This window comes from Cryptomeria japonica, chromosome 7, assembly GCF_030272615.1.
Source record: "Cryptomeria japonica chromosome 7, Sugi_1.0, whole genome shotgun sequence".
Classification (NCBI taxonomy): Eukaryota; Viridiplantae; Streptophyta; class Pinopsida; order Cupressales; family Cupressaceae; genus Cryptomeria; species Cryptomeria japonica.
Genome location: NC_081411.1, coordinates 106,833,491 through 106,852,066, shown reverse-complemented (window position 1 = coordinate 106,852,066; position 18,576 = coordinate 106,833,491). Strand labels below are relative to the sequence as shown.

Here is an 18,576-nt window from a genome sequence, read left to right as displayed (position 1 = left end):
TAAATGCAAGTCCCATTTTCTACAGGTATGAAACGGCTTCTTCTTGCTTTATTTTCTATTAATATGCCATTGCTGGAAGTACGAAGAGGGTTTTTACTATGATACATCTTCTCTTTATATGACGATAATGAATACATTCATAACACCCTACTGCAGATGAAGGATATTATATTCAAACCGATAGAGTGAAAAAATTGAGATGTATGAATACATCCCAACACCACCAATAAAAATGAGTATGGAAATTAATTGAGTGGATGCAGAAGTAGACCCAACTCTTGGAAAAAGATGTAATCATAGCACATCAAGAAGACAAAGAGCCTTAGCTGTATTAAGTATCTAGCTTATTTTCTTTTTACAATGTGTATCTGTACCCTATTTTGTACAAGAATTATAACCCATGCTGGCTAAAAATTCTTTGATGTCGTTACTGCTTGTGTTGCTCTCATGCAGCAGTCTCTCATCATCTTCATATATAATGTAGGGAGCATCACCAGGCTTTCTTGACAATAAGGAGGTTGCACCTTTCAGAACATGGTATTCCCAACCTTGCACATCAATCTTGAGTAGAATTACTAGCTCAGACTGATGAATCACTGTATCTAGGGTTATGGATCTTACACTAACTGGTATGAGTTCATTGGACTTGAATGCCAACTTTGCACCAGTTGCAGAAACTGCACTGTTGTCAAGTCGTCCGACCACCTTATGCATAGTTAGGTTGCCTGGCACATCTGACACAGCTGCATGGTAGAAAGTCACCATATCACCTGCTCGATTCAGGTACATTCCATCACAAAGACGCTGCAAGTTCTCAAAGACAGCCTCAAAAGCCACTACCTTGTAACCCATTGCTATAGCTGCAAATGCTGCCATTCCCACATTTGCACCAACATCAACAACAATTCCTTTTCTTGAATGAAATCCACTTGTCTCTAGATTTCCAAGCACTTCCTGAATGGTATGAGATATGTCTGGCTTACGAAAAGGCTTTCCCTTAAGCATCCTGAGGAAATTCCTATTTGGCTTTTCTGGTGAACCCAGGTCAACAAGTGAGATGAAAAAAAAAAATGCTGAACACCCTCAACCTTGTTTGCAACTATAGGAGCAGCTTGTGGGCATCTTATACAATTGAGCTTTTCAATATTTCCTGTGGCTTTACCATCGGTAATAGGTTCTTCCATTATATGCACACCATGCAAGGATTCTTTCCCATTATTGCAAAGTGAAAGGGGCTTTACAGCCACCCAAACAAGCAATAGTAACGCACATACAGCTGTAAATAGAAATACATGCACAATGCATGGCATAAACCCTTTGTCCCTCTTCCACATAGGAAATTTAGTTGGCGCCATCCAAAGCACTGATTCTCAAGGAATCACAGCCCAGATATGCAACAGAATATGCAGCATGAAATGAATTATTTTATATCATAACCTGGAGATAAAGAAATGACTGTGGCTTTTGGTATACTTGGATGCAACCTAGAAAACTTTGGCCAAACCACTGAGCACTTTGAATACTGTTGTAAGAGCCCAGACAAAAACCGAACTTAAGCAATCTACTGAAAATGCTCCTAGGCTTACCAACATAGATTGAATAACAGTACACATTTTCCTTGCTCCAATTAGTCATAAAATACTAATGCTAGCCACCCCTCATCTCAATCTCACAACATTGTGTAGAGAGGGCAATTTTATGTTTGAAACTTCAAAATTTTCCCAAACCTGATGTCTCCTTTTGATATAGATATTGACAAGAGAAACAACCAGCCACAATTTTTGGTGGACAAAACTTCTGTTTGAACATGCATTCCTTACGTCTCTTGACTGTGCATTTTAATCTTATGTAGAAATGAAGTTCGAGCACGGGCTCGTGACACTCATTTCATTACCAGTTGATTCTGATTTCATTGAAGTTTGCTGTTTGAACATGTGTTAAAATATTTCAAATGCTCTGTTTCTATACCAACCTGTTGCATTGAATCATTTATCTTCACTATGTAGCATTGACCCCTTTTCTTTTTTAAAAAAAAATACTATAAGGTTTCATATTGGAATAATATGTCCCTTAAAACAGTTTATCCATTAATGCTTTCTTTTTATATATATCATGAATAGTAAAGTAAAAGTTTCATATTTAAAACAAATATGTCCCTTTGATACTTCAGTTGGTTTCTTCATCATTCCATTTTGACATTCTGAGATTAGTTACTCTAAAGGGTATGTCGGGCTCATACCCAAAGGGAGCCTCGGTCAGGGGCACATGCCAATTAGAGTAACTAATTATCTGCACATGAAACAAACACATTAGCATAAACATTTCTTTCTCCTGAAGCAGTGATTTGTGTCTTTATCTTTCCTGCCCTTTCGAAATAGAAAATAAGATAGGATATGATAAATGGTATATTGTAGGACAATCTTTCATTGCTTAGATCTGTTGGATCTGACACCTTTTCTCTTTTGTGCAGGAAAGCAGGGTTTGTTCAGAATTTGAAGACCGAGAAAACAGTCATAAGGGCAACGAGACAACCAATAACCAGTCAAAGCAACCCAAGGCAATGATTGGTTATCCTTACACTCACTATTTAATTCTATCCTTTTCTGTTTTGGATATGTAGGAAAGATAGAAATGCTAAGCTCATGGCTTGTGTGAGGTTTTAAGGAATTCATTGCATGTATAAATATGCTTCAAATGCATGAAATCAATTTGTAATCTATCAATGTTCAATACAAATGAGAATACCTTTTTTTTTTTTTTTTTTTTTTTAAAAAAACACTGCAATGTACCTTCTATAAATGCAATCATTTGATAAAAATGCATCCTTTGGCTAAAATTACATGGGTAATGAAGTTTTAGGTAACAATGACAAAGAAAAATATTTGCTCATGCTCACAAGTAAAGGAGTAAAACTCCTTGAAAACCTTGACGCAGATATGTTTAGAACGCGACCTCAACATTACGAATATCAAGAATGACAACGAGAAAGGGAAGCACGCGGCCTTGAACAAGATATCCTTGATCAAAACATACTAGAACAACATACACCAAGACAAAACATCCCAGATCAAAACATACTGGAGCAACATACACCAAGACAATACGTTCCCGAGAAAAACATACCGTTCCATACACCGTTTCAACCTAGGATCAATACAAGGGAAGAACCTTTCCCTCAGCAAAACAATGCGCCTTTGGTTGCCCTTACTCAACAAATGCAAATGTTACAAAGACAAATGCAAGACATGCAACAAGGGACAAGAGTGCGGTACTCATTAAATGAAATCTGTCTTATCCTTTTGACAGAAGATTGCACATGATCCCTTTTCCTCCAAACTCAGACGTGCCTAAATTTGACAAGTACGATGGAAAAAGTTATCCCCATGATCATGTTAGAGAATTCTGTACCATGAGTCTTGAATTTTCTCATGATGACACCTATCTGATGAGGTTATTCCCAAGAAGCTTGGGAGGGCAAACAATGGAATGGTTATCAAAAATTACACCACCTGTCAGATCGTTTGATGAATTGGTTAACAAGTTCATAACACAATATTTCTATAACATTCAACATGCTATAACCATGCTAGACGTCTGCAACACCAAACAAAAGAACAACGAAACATTCATGATATTCCTTCAATGCTGGCAACGTATGGTATCATGATATCCTCGAGATATTCCTGAAAAGGAGAAAATGGAAATCTTCATTGACAACTTGAATGGTGAGATGAGTTACAGGCTCAAACTCCAATGCATACCATCTTTCACTAAATTGATTGAAAATGGCATTCAAGTAGAGGAAGCATGTGTCAAAAAGGGAACACTCAAATTCTTCAAAGAAGGAACAAATTCATCAAACTACAATAACCAAAACACTAGCAACTTGGACAAGTCTTGATTCTGGACTCGAAACAAAAATGAAGGCAACAATGAATCGCATGATCCAAAATCTAAGCAACTAGTGCTCGCATTATCCGAAAATCCTCAGGCTATGAAAAATCCTAAAGGTGCTAATCCAAACGCTAACACATATGCACCAAACACCAATCAAGGTCAACCCAACGCAAACAACACCAACGACACTCAAAACAAAACCACGAATCCAGGACCTAATAACAATTCGTGCGACGACACTAAAAATTTCCAAAAATGTGTCTTCACACCACTCGGGAAATCACTAGAGTCAGCATTCAGAGAGCTTCTGGCAAACAAGATTCTCTCTTTTCCTGCAATCAACACTATTGTGATTTTCATTGTAACAAAGGTCATTGAATGAATGATTGCATGAGATTGAAAAATATTGTTCAAGACATGATTGATCGAGGTGACTTAATGGTAGATGGTCTCAAAACAAATGGTGACCATGAAGCCTTTAAAAATCCTCTTCCAAATTACAACAAAGATGGAGCTTCAACCTCAAATGATACACGTGGAGCTCGCATCAACCACATCTACAATAACACCATCAATCACATATCAGCTGAAAACCATCAAGTAAATGTCATCACCATCCGAGACTAGCATAATCATGAATATATCAATGTCACAACCAGAGCTCAGAAATATGTCTTGAAAGGACATACCACTCCTACAACCACTACACCAAAAATCCAATATGATTTAGTTAGCCAACTACACAAAACTCTGGCTCAAATATCTATACTAGAATTGTTGAAACTGTCACCCAAACACAAAAACATATTGGAACAAGCGCTCTTGATAACAAATGTACCTCAAGATCTAGATGCAGACAGATTTCAAGCCATGGTCGCCCAATGACAGGATCTCATAATCTCACCTTCTCAAAGCATGATAATACTTCCTTGAGTCATCCGCATAACACTCCTCTCCATATTGAAGTCATCGTTTATAAACACCGAGTAAAAAGAGTCTTAATAGATGGAGGAGCTGGACTTAATATATGTACTTTAAAGCTTATCCGTGCATTAGGCTTCTCGGAGGAGTCTATTGATCCCCATAAAAAGATTACCATAAAGGCCTATGATGATGAGGAAAGGTCATCTAAAGGAATCGTGATGTTACCCATTCAAGTTGGACCAGTGCAAAAAGATACTATGTGCCAGGTCTTAGATATAGACCTCACCTACAATATTTTATTAGGTCGACCCTGGATACATGAAATGCAAGTAGTACCTTCTACGTATCACCAGTGTGTCAAATTTCCTTATAACGGACAAGAGGTCTCTATATCTGCTGATCACGATCCATTTCAACATTGTAATGCAATGGGGGTAGCCCAGGACAGTTTGGTTCCTCAGAATAGGGAAAAGTAGAGATCCTCAACATCAGATCTACAGAAGGGAAAGCCCGAATCATTATCTGGAGATTTCAAGCAGAAAATGCAAATCAAAGAACAAGGTATGGGAGAATAATCTTTGGAACCCATGTGTTTGGCCAAATTACCAACATCACCCAAATCTCATGGATTGCCCACTCCGTCGACACATCAGGTAACTCAGCCCATCACCAAATTTGATGGTACCTTCATCCAATTAGGCACTCTAGCACATGAATCAGAAGAGAAAGACATTCTTAGCTAGTTATACAAAGATGAGGAAGAAGATAACAGAGCAGCTCCTCTGGATATAGTTCTACCAACACACCTATATGGAAAGGGCTACTTAATCATGCAACAAATGGGATATGACGGTAAAGGACCTATTGGAAAACACAAAGAAGGAGTCACTAAACCCATAGATCTTCCTTCACAGCCCAGTAGAGACAAAATAGGATTGGGTTGTAAACTCACTTTCCTATTAAGAAGGACACTCCACATAACTCCAAAACCTCAATGGAAAGCAAAGAAGAAGTACAAAGAAGAATCCTGGCAGGAAGCACTATTTGAGTCAGCATAAACAATACGCAAGACACGTGAATGTCAAGAATAGAAGCAACATCAGGAAAAGCTTCTAAGTCACAAGAAGGCCATATCTGCAGCCGTAGCTCATATTCAAACACCAATATCTCAAGAACTAATAGTATCATCTCATGATACCATTATTAATCCCCAAGGAGGCACAGTTTATGAACAAATACAGAAAGTAGAAGCAGGACCTAACACCGAATCAATAAAAACTATCAAACTGGTATCCATCATCAAAGATATATTTTCACCCTATAACATACCTGTTTACAGCACTGATGGAATCAGGGATGATGCCTTAGAGACTAATTCCAATGAATATGAATGGGGTAGCTGCTCAAATGCTACTGCAGATATCACTGATAATACTGGTACCATATCCCTTTCTCAAGAAGAACATAACGCAAAAGATAGACCTCTTGAATTTGGACCGCAGAATATCTATGACGCCAAGGAAAGTGAACAGAAACATTATATGAACAAGTCTATATGGAAGATGATACCATCAAAGACCTCAACAAAATCCTTGGCTTCTTTACCAAAACCAATCACGATGAAACCTCTGTCTTGACACTTACAATAGCATAACTTGATCCACCGAATGATTCCTTACCGCTTGTCTTTCCCAACCTCATTGACTGGGATGAACCCGAAATACATGATATACCAATTTTCCCAGATGATGAATCTATTATCCATTACCTATGTACCATTAGCCTAGAAACAGGCTCTACCAGTGAACAAAGTAACGATGTCTGCAAACCAGGGAGTGTCAGGTCTCTTAGTCGCAAAAATGAACCAAATAAAAGATCTGATGCTGAAAACCAGTCAATGGCAGCTCTCGATCACAAAAAAGTAAAAATAAAGGACGCATCTGAGGGTGAAAACCTTTTTAAGGCACCTAAAGATGGGAGAATTGACACTCTTCTAGAACACTTTCATGAGTGATCACCCATATTGATTGAGCCCACTCAATCAATCAACATTGGTACCACAGAAGTAGTCAAAAACATACACCTAGCAGAATCGCTGGCAGAGGAGGAAAGATCGGCATTTATCACCTTTTTTAAAGAAAAGCAAATAACTTTGCTTGGTCATATGCCGATATGCTCGGAATTGATCCACACTTAATCATGCATCACTTATCCATCTCTCCAGGAGTTAAGCTAGTCAAGTAAAAACTATGAAAGATGAATCCACAGGTGGCACTCATGGTCAAAGTTGAACTAAAGAAACTATTAGATGTCAGATTCATCCGACCCATCGAATATGCAGAATGGATCTCCAACATAGTGCCAGTATCAAAACCAGACGGCAGTATCAGAATCTGCACCGATTTCAGAGATGTCAACAAAGCCTATCCAAAAGACAACTTTCCTTTACCCAGCATCGACATAATTGTAGACCTCACAGTGGGCCATGCAATGCTCTCACTAATGGGCGGTTTCTTAGGCTATAATCAGATCAAAATAGCCCCAGAAGATCAAGATAAAACAACATTCACCTGTCCTTGGGGAACGTACTATTGGAATGTTATGCCTTTTGGCTTAAAGAATGCAGGGGCTACTTATTAAAGAGCAATGACAACAATCTTTCATGACATGATGCACACATTCATGGAAGACTACGTGGACGATCTGCTAGCTAAATCATTCACCAAAGCTAAACATCTCGGCATCCTAACAAAAATCTTTGATCGATTGGAGAAATTCCAAGTTCGGCTCAGCCCTAAGAAGTGTGTCTTCGGGGTTACATCAGGAAAGTTACTGGGCTACATTGTCTCAGCTAAAGGTATTGAAGTGGATCCAGCAAAGGTACAAGCCATTATGGAAATGTCACCACCAAAGAATATCAATCAACTCAGATCTCTACAAGGACGACTTCAATCAATCAGGCGATTCATTGCTCAACTAGCTGATAAAAGTCTACCGTTCAATCATTTACTCCATAAGAATGTACCTTTCAGATGGGAGACCAAGTGTGTAGAATCTTTTTATCAAATCAAATAGTATCTGATGAACCCACCAGTTCTAGTACCACCAGTCATAGGAAAGCCCCTTATTCTATACATTTCAACAATAGAAATATCACTGGGGGCACTGTTAGCACAAGAAGATCAACAAGGAAAGGAACGAGCCATCTACTACATCAGCAAGACATTGAATGGCTATGAACTCAACTACACATTCATTGAGAAGGCTTGTCTAACAATAGTCTTCACATCTCAAAAGTTCTGACATTATATGCTAGCACACACAATTAAGCTAGTAGCAAAAATTGATCCTCTCAAATATCTACTCAGCAAGGAAGCTCTTACTGGCAGATTGGCTAAATGGGTCATGATTCTCAGTGAATTTGACATCCAATACATAGAACGAAGAGCCATCAAAGGACAAGCAATTGCAGATCAACTAGCTGAAGCACCGCTACCAGGAAAACAAACTATGGAGATTGAATTTTCGGACAGGGACATTCTTGCTATTTCTACCACGTAATGGACTCTATACTTTGATGGATCCTACACCCAACATGGTTCAGGTGTTGGCATTCTCTTCATCACTCCTGAAGGACACACTATACCAAGATCATATAGGCTTATGTTCCCATGCATAAATAATATGGCTGAATATGAGGCATTGGTTATAGGCATCAAAATGGCCATATAATGGAAAATCATAGAGTTAATGGTCTATGGAGATTCACAACTAGTCGTCAATCAAATCAATAACGACTATCAGACAAAGGATGACAAGCTACTACCCTACAAATGAATGGTGGACGACTTCAAACAGTATTTTGTACACATCACCTTCGAGCAAATACCAAGGTTGAACAACAAAGCAGCCAATGCCATGGCTACTATCGCTTCATTATTACAAATTCTAGAGCAACAGAGTCGTTATGAGTTCCTGGTAGAGCAATTGTTCTCCCCAGCCTATGACCACTCTGAATCCTATGTTGTCTATGCCTTAACTGGTTCGGATTCACCTTTATATGGACCGATATATGATTATTTAAAGAACAACATCCTACCCATTGACTTATCTTGGAACCAAAAATGTAATTTTATCCAACAAGCCGCCCGTTATACCCTTACTACTGATACTTTGTACTGTTGAGGTCTAGATGGTACTCTTCTTCGTTGCCTTGATCGTAATGATTTTGATTCCGCTTTACACGAGCTTCACGAAGGTATTTGTGGAACACATTCAAGTGGGACTACTCTTGCTAAAAAGCTTATAAGGATGGGATACTACTGGCCTACAATGGAGAAAGATTCTTACCACTTCACCAAGAAGTGTCCTAAATGCCAGATCAATGGCAATTTGATACATGCACCAGCACAGGAACTGCAGCCATTTACAACATCCTAGCCCTTTTGTCAGTGGGGACTAGACTTGGTTGGAAAAATTCATCCTTCATATTCAAATGGACACGAGTTCATTATAACCGCAACAGAATACTTTACCAAGTGGATAGAAGCAGTCCCAATGGCCACAGTAACTAGAAAGCAAATTGCGTCTTTTCTCCTAAACTATCTGATCTGCAGATATGGTATTCCAAGTTCCATCATCACTGATAATGGACGACCATTCAAAAACCAAGATGTCCGAGAACTATGTGAACAATTCAAAATACAACATCGGTTCTCTACACCATACTACCCCCAGGGGAATGGTCAAGCAGAAGCATCCAACAAAACAATACTAAAAATTCTCAAGAAAATAGTAAATGATGTAGGCAAAGATTGGCATATACAACTCAATCCAGCACTTTGGGCATATAGAACCAGCATCCGTACACCTACAGGAGAAACACCTTTCTCATTGGTCTATGGATCTGAAACTTTTTTACCACTGGAGGTAGAAATTTCATCTATCAGAGTCTCTCTAAAAGGCTTAATCCCAGATGAAGAGTATCGGGTCAACCGACTGCAAGAACTGGAACTATTAGATGAAAGACATCATCATGCTTACACTCATCTCAAAGCATATCAACAATGCATGTGTAGAAGCTACAATCACAAGGTCATCCCTCGCAATTTCAAGGTTGGTGACCTAGTCCTCAAAGAAAATCCAAGAAATCAACAAGATCGAGAAAAGAAGGGGAAGTTTGAACCTAACTGGTTGGGTCCCTATGTCATCATATTAGTCTATGGATTAGGTGCTTATCAGCTTACAACTTCAGAAGGAGATGTGCTCGACGAACCAACCAACAACATTCATCTAAAGAAATACTACACTTGAGTAGCCTAATGCACAAAAAAAGCAAAAACAAGCAAAAAATCAAAAAAATCAAGAAAAAGTAAATAAAAAGGTACAATAAAAGCAACTGGTGAAAACTTGGTAACAAGCGCTATTGTGAAAGAACAACTCCTTCATCTATATCTATAAACTTGCAGTAAAGTACTATCGGCCATCGCCCGACACTTAGCAAATATCCATTCAGGACATACTTAGCGTAGTCACTATCCTGGTCTATCCATATATCCTCTTACCACATTCCACCATGGCTTGGTAATCACTGTACATATTCACATCAAGAGGCACACTCAACTAGGGGCAATAAATCGTCAAAACTTGCAACACATTCAAGACATCAAGACTATTTGCCAGACTCAGAAACATCACATCCAGCGACCAAAAACTTCACTCCATCGCAGAGAAAAACATTGGATCACTAAAACAAGAATCACAGACATAGCAAAGATGGATGATTTTCTAAAGTACTAAATGTTGCATTATCGCATAAAGTCTTGACTATTTTTGCATTTGAACTTTTTAATTATTGGATTCTCTGCATTTTCTCACTAAATGCTTCAAAGCTAGAAATCATGCAAAAACTCCAATATTTTCTTAGTCTTCTATTTGGGAGGCGATCATTTGTACTGTGTAAATACTTGTCTTGAGACGTGATACATCGAATATCACTGAAGACATGATTCCACTTTATGCATACAAATGGTTTAATCTTGTCTGTTTATATGCAATCCGCACTCTGGTCGTCTTGGTTCAATTATACCTTGATGCTTGTGCTATCTTGCAAAATCAAAAATCATGTAAAAAATTTCTCAGGTCATTATGGTTCAATTATACCATTATGCTTGTATAAAGTTTCAACATATCCCAAAAACAAAACAATGCTCAATGATGATGCCTATATCAAAAGCAAAATAACATATGGTTATATCAAGATGACAAATACAGAATGAGGATGCTCCAAAAACAAATAGTTGCATATCATTTTGCATATCAAATCATACATCTCACATCATTATCATTATCATACATCTCATTTTCAAGATACATCTCACATCATTATCATTATCATACATCTCATTTTCAAGATACATCTCACATCATTATCATTATCATACATCTCATTTTCAAGATACATCTCACATCATTATCAAATCATACATCTCATTTTCAAGATACATCTCACAGCATATCAAAGCATACATCATACATTTGCAACACATGCATCCATCTATCTAAGCATTGCATCATCATAAAGTAAAGATAGAGCACATAGAACATGCATCCAATAACACATCACATGATCAAAGAAAATGATGCCATCTATATATAATATCAAAAAATGATCCAAATGTACAAAAAATTTCATGTATGTGCCCAGTACAAGCAAAACAATGATCTAAAAATACAATAGAGACATTGTTTCTCAGGTATGACTATCTCCTGAAGGGGATGGTCTTGCAGCTGATGTCCCAGCTCGTAGATCTCCAGGAGGATCCTATCTTGAGGGCCCCATCACGCCTCTTCTCTCTGACTGTGTCCCAGTCTCTCGAGATCGACTCGATCTCGCCTACGTGAAGCTCTGTACTCTGTGCTCCCTGGGCACGACATTGTCATAATGGCATCTATAATACTCCACCTCCCTCACTCTCGAGGACAGCTCCCTCATAATATCTCTCATCGGGCCCCCTGCTACCGCTCTCTGAATGCTAGCTACCAACTCCTCTGCCTGACCACATTGTTGTATCTCTGTGTCTTGCTCTACCATCAACTGAGTAATCTGACGCTGCTGTGCCAATAGTTGTGCTTGTAGCTACTGAACTGTCAATTGCAGGGTCATGATCTGCACATCCTCCACATGTGTCGGGACTCGGACCCGTAGGGGCACCTGTGAAGGGGTACCCCCTATCCCTTTGCCTATCCTAGGTGCTGGTGGAGGTAACTCATCAGTCCTCCTCCTCTGTGCTGACCGCCTCCACTCATCTGTCCCTCCCATCACTGCCATCACCTCTCCCACTCTCCCCTCCTCCCCTGCTCCAATGGCCAGCCATCCTCTCCCCCTGTCCATCACAGCTCACCGAACTGCTCTCTCCACTCGACCTCCCCCATCCCTACCCCTATCTCCTCTCCTCCCCCGATATCCTCTCCCCCATCGTCCGCCTCTGCCTCCATCATCTCCATCGTCTCCATCTCCCCCAACCTCCTCCTCCTCATCATCAAAGGTCGGCCGCATCTCCTAAGGATCTGATATCCTGGCAATAGCACGAGCTGCAAACAAACCAGCAAACTCATGGGTCGTCCTTGCATCTAAAATCTCAAAAGCATAGTCCCATATCTGCCCCACTAAGCTGGAGAACTCCTCTACGACTGCTCCATTATCAATAGTGGGACCCCAATCAGGTACATCCTGTCTCCGACGCGCATACAAGCAGGTCACCTGTGGTACACCCTACTGCCGACCATACTGCCTCAGCACCCTGCCCATCTGGAATCTCTCTATCACAAAGGGCATCTGCCCTATCAAAAACTAGCTCATAAAAACATAGGGCATCTCTAGCCCATCCTCTGCCCAGACCTCACAATCTGTATATGGTCGCCAGACGAGCGTATCTATATCATCCAGGACCCTCCTCCAATGCTCCAGTTTTCCCAACTTATGCTGGACAACTAGACCCCTGTAACCATAAGCATATGCTCGCCCAGTAGGCCTGTCTCTGTCTACCAGTGGTCTCGCTGCTGGAATGTGCTCCCAGCACCATACCTGTAAAAGTGTCACACCAGCTGACAAATTGCCGTAACCCAGATACACAACCTCATGCAAGTCCCTGTACAATTGGGCTAACGTGGCTGATCACCAAGCAAACCTGCGGCCCTGGGTTACCATCTCCTCAAGAACCAATCCCCAACCCACAGAGAATCCCTTTGACCTAGAATCAGGACAAAGGAATCCACCGATAAACCCTACTAGTACTGACGGGAGGGGGGCATAATCTAAATCCAGGAACTCCTGCCATGGGATCTCATACCCACATGCCATCTCATCATGAAAAATATGTCGCAGCGCCTCAGTACCACCCTCCTCCATCTGCTCATAGGGCAATAAAGCACCTGCTACTGAAATCCTCAAGATCGTATAACAGTCATCTGGAGTGACTGTCATCTCGCCCGTAGCAAAGTGAAAGGTGTTTGTATCACTATGCCACCTCTCAGCAAGCGCTGTCAATAGACCCCGGTTCACAGTGAACCGGGGCATGTCTAGCAAAGATGATAAACCACATCTCTCGATCACATCTAAGTTAGCCTGTGTCAACCGTGGTATCAATGCCCAAGGTCTGGGAAACCGCTCCCGCGACTGCACCACTCCCAATCGCTCCTGTCAAAACTCAAAACAAGTCCAATATCAATTTCCACATCCAAGCAAACATATCAAAATCAAAATCACATCAAAATCATGAAACAATTTGCTCATCTAATCAAGTTCCACATCATATCATATCAATTTGTAACACAACTCAAGTTTTCAAAAACCATATCAAAACTTGTAAAACAACTCAAGTCTCCACATCACATAAACTTGTAAAACAAATCAAGTTTCCCACCCATATCAGCTTGTAAAATAACTCAAGTTTCCAACCCATATCGGCTTGTAACACAAATCAGGCTCCACACATTGAACTTGAAATAGTGCAAAAACAAATCATGGTTCGATCAAAACAACACATTCATATCTACATCAATAACTTGAAACAAATCGCAAATTAAATCAAGTTATATCAACACTCATATTGGACACATTTTCAAAAACATGATCAAAGACACAACAAATGGCAAAAATCCACCTCCCCAGGCAAAACTGACCTTTTCCTATGTAATTTTTCACCTTCAAAATTTACTAACTCTTGCAAAACTCGACCCATGCGCTAAAAAAACTTGGTTGTGTGCTAAAATACACCCATGCACTACCCTGTTTTCTCCACGCGCTATTATGTCTACCCTATGCACTCGACTAGCTCTATGCGCTATTCTTTTTTCCTCCGTGCACCACCCAACCTACCCTAAGCTAAAAACTGACTTATGCGCTAACCTATACCATGCCAACGCTACCTATTTGACCCTATGCGCTAGGTCTAACCTACGCGCTAAATCCCCCTACCCATGCGACCTCCTGCGGACCCTATGCGCTACCCTTTTAACCTAATGCACTACCCTATGTTCATCATGCACTAACCTGAGACCATGCGCTAGCCTAAAACTTTCATGCGCTAACCTATTCATTCTCAGACGCTCCCCTAAAATAATACCCTATGCGCTACCTAATTTATCGTATGCGCTAAACTATGACTTCTATGCACTAAACCGTTAAAACCAAATTTCAAAAATAAAAAACGGACCAAAAATGATCAAATAAAAAATCAAAAAAGGGTCAAAAGCGTTGACTTACTAGTGGTCCGTATGCAGTAGGTCTCCGATGCCTCTGAACGCGCTCGAATCGATGCGTAGAATAAGGAATAGGCATTTTGTCTTCTCTCCAAAAGTCTCTTTCTCCAAAGTCAACAAGCACAAATGAAACAAATCAAAGCACTTTTTCCCTTTTATAGGAGAAAAATGAAATTAGGGTTAGGGAAATAAGCATGTAATTTGCTCGCGGTCTCCCTCCTACCCTAAAACACATCAATTATCGGGAGATGAATCAATTTCAACGTTTCACCTAGCCAAAATCTTGTGCCGCAAACGCAAATTATCAAATCAAATCAAAATTTTCAAAATTTTGATTCATCTCCCGAGGGGGCATTATCACCATCATTTATCGAATCTGAGGCAACACACATCAAATCTGGGGCATAACACAAAAATCATAAAAAATGACATTGATCATAAAATCGCAACGACACATCATTTTCTTTGAAATAACATGTGCACACACGTCACTTCAAAGAGGGGCAAAATGTAGACGTATAAAAATGACCATATTCCTAAATGAATATTTTATGTTCATTTCTCTATTTAATTAAATCTAATTTAATTAAATAACCCGTATTCCTCTAATTAATTAAGTAAATTACTCAATTAAATTCACTATACCATTTAATAGGATAAATTCATTTTATTCAATTAAAGCCCCTGTCCACTTTTTAATTAAATTCAAATTTAATTAAAATAGTTATCCTAAATTAAATAAATCTAATTTATTTAATTGCAACCAAATTGAATTAAATTCAATTAAAACCTATTTTCCCTCACCCACTTGCAAAATCCTACACCTCCCACTTGCATCCTAACCCTCTTTCTAACCTCTTCTAGATTCTTCTAAACCTAATTAATTAACCCAAACCCATCCATTATCCCTTTTCCCTAAATTTGAGGAGGTCACTTCTCAAATTTGGAGTAAAGTCTTCAAAATACATTAAAGCCTTTATAACTTGTTGAATGCCCCCAAATTTGGAAGGACTCTTACAAAGTTATCCCCAAAGTCTTCATAACCATCAATGGTTAACTCAACCCTCTTACATGGTTAAAGAATTTCCATAAACTCAACCTCCATCTAGCCCAAGGGTCTCATCAAGCATTTATTGCTTTGACCAAGGTTATCCTTAAAACTTTGCACAAGAGTTTATCCTTTGGGTAAAAGCTTTATCCAATGGATAACCCTAACTTAACCTTAACCCTTAACCCTTAGGATAACCATGAGGTCTTCACAAGCATTTAATGCTTCTTACATCTCCTCTCAACCAACCTTATGTTGACAATTGTCACCATTTCATTAGTGCCAATTGCAAACATGGATTCCCAACTTTCAAACTTGGCCCTTGATTGCCTCTTTCAATCTTGACCATTCATTGCCCTATTTTTGCTATAAATAGAACTCTCATTCCTCCATTTTTCATATCCAAGTCTTTAGCATCACACTTATACTTAAATCCATTCAAGCTTTCATATCTCATTTTTTATGCTCATCATTTAGCTTCTCTTTTAAACAGGAATTAATCTAAATATGCTAGTTTAGAGTATGTTCCTTATCATTTAGCTTAAATCATGAACTAATATAGTATGCTAGGATAGTATTGTTTACTAATCTTGTCATCTTATAACTAGTTTATTGCATCTGCAGCACCATGCATAGTTTAGGATGCATCTCATATTAAAATCAACAAAAGCATCCCTCGTTCTTGCATTTGCCATCCCTAAACCATTTTTCTCAGTGATCTGAGAGCAAAAACATTGGTTTGAGGGACCGTGTAAGATAGAGAACCATGGAACCATCCTTGGGAAGCTGAGCCATACTTCATGACTAAATAGCTTGCACCAAGAAGTCTTGTGGGTGTGTGAGCAAGGCTCCATAGAGCTCAGTTTTTCACATATTGAGTTCTATCGGCCTGCTTTTTCTGCATACAATAAGTATTGGTTAAGTTGTTTCTCTCCTGGGATAGTTCACATCAAGATGAATCTTCCTGACGTGAATAGAAAAAGGAGCTAAAGGCATCTGAAAGTTAATCGTGGAAGAGTTTGGTTGATGGATGGTCATCGGGGTGAGTTATAAAAGCGGAGTGAGATCCCAGTGGTTAAGCCGACAATAGAAGACATGCCGATAGAGCTACAAAGAGAAACATTGGGTTAAGTCACCCTAATGCGAACAACAAGACAAATCGAGCAGATCGGAGAGACTGGGACTGTCAGGATGAAATTCTAATGGACAGGTTGACTATGAAAGTCACCCCAACAAAGGAAAATGTGAAAATCATCGGTAAGACATCCGTTTGTCAACCTGATAAGGTAAAACGAAAGATTGGTTCTATCAACCAAACTTGATCAAATTGGGAAGAAACATTTAAGGCCATCCCGATCTTATGTGTCAGCCTAATAACAATAATGAAAGGACATGAGTGTGACTCTCAGCGATAACCATGAGGAAAACAAAATCCAAGAGATAGAGGGGATCGGAGAGAGTTTCCCCAATGAGAAAACCTTCCAAAGCGTAAGGTCATTGAGAAAATCGACAATGATTGCTAGTTGTCAGCCTGATTGACATAGAGATCCACGTGGCAGTTGACCAATATTGACAAGGTGATCTGAATGACAAAATTAAAGACGTGTGGCTTCTAGGTGGTCAAACATAATTGTTTCAATGCTACAGTCGATGTTAGTACTATGCTTGCATTCAAATGTGGTTGTTGTCGATCTTTTCAGGGTAGGTCAGAAAAGGTTGAAGAATGCATTAATGGCGAATCAGTTGCAGACGGTTGAGTGGCTCGAGGTGAACTACCAAGAAGATATTAGATCTCATAGAGCAGATCAAGATTGCTAACAATGAATGAATACAGAGGATAGGTGTTGAGATTGGATAGTTGTAGATGAGGAAGTCGAGTTACAAAGTTGTGTGGACAAGTGGCAGAACTGACAAAGAGTGGTATAACCATATGGCTATGATGTTTGATGGTGTGGTGTGTGAAACCACCACAATGCCAGTAGTGACCAAGCCTTTTTGGGTTGAATCTAGTAGATCAAAAGCTCAGATTTAAAGTCTATGAAATATACAGATTGGTGTGTCTTGGAATTCAAAATGCCTACTGGGGAAATAAAAACCAACTGAATGGACGATATGCATGTTGCATAGAAAGTGGTGCAGATCAAGTGACATGATAACAAGGAAAACAAAGTTTGTCTAACCTATGATGAGGTATGATCTGACTGACCATGTGGAGGTTGTTGTAGTTGATGAATGTAGTCGTGAAGAGTAGAGCGGTGTGACCAGTAATTGTAGAGCAGTGACAAAGTAATTGCAAGCGGTAAAAGTGTGTGAAGACTATTGAGTGAGATTCAGAGTTGCAGATACTTGCGACCAGAATGTGAAGAGCAATAAGTTGAGTGAAAAGAGAAAACACAGAAGAGAAAAAAGGTGAAGACCATAGAGCAGAGAGCAGAGATCAGTGAAGACTAGAGAGTGACATAGAGAGCAGTAGAGATCAGAGTGTGTAGGGCTGACATAGATAATATAGTGGTTATGCATACTATGTGACGTAGAGAAGGAAGACAGAGAGCAGTAAGTAGAGAATAAAAGAGGAGAGAGAAAAATAGAGAGTAGAGAGCAGAAATCAAAGAGAAACGATCAAAGATTGAGAGAAGATAGGAGAAGAACAACAAGGTGTTGCAAAACCTCATTTGCAACAAGGTACCTAATTTGTAATTAAAATTTATCTTCATTGTAATCTCTGAATGGGTGCTCAGAGCTAGGGGGTTTGTGCTCCTTTGGGTTGGTGCCCATAAAGCTAGGGGTTGGTGCTCCTCTAGGTTGATGCCCATAAACTTTATGGGTTGGTTCTCCTTGGTTTGGTTCCCTAAACATTGTAATTTATTATTACCTATCAGGTTGGATTGGAGCAATAGACTCCAACAACATTTCTCACAAAGGTTTTCCCCCACTGTGGGTTTTCC

General features: G+C 39.5%; 1 pseudogene; it reads right to left on the bottom strand.

Moving 5' to 3' along the window:
- Positions 1-339: 339 nt before the first annotated feature.
- LOC131856487 (uncharacterized) lies at positions 340-12,214 on the bottom strand (annotated as a pseudogene).
- Positions 12,215-18,576: the final 6,362 nt, after the last annotated feature.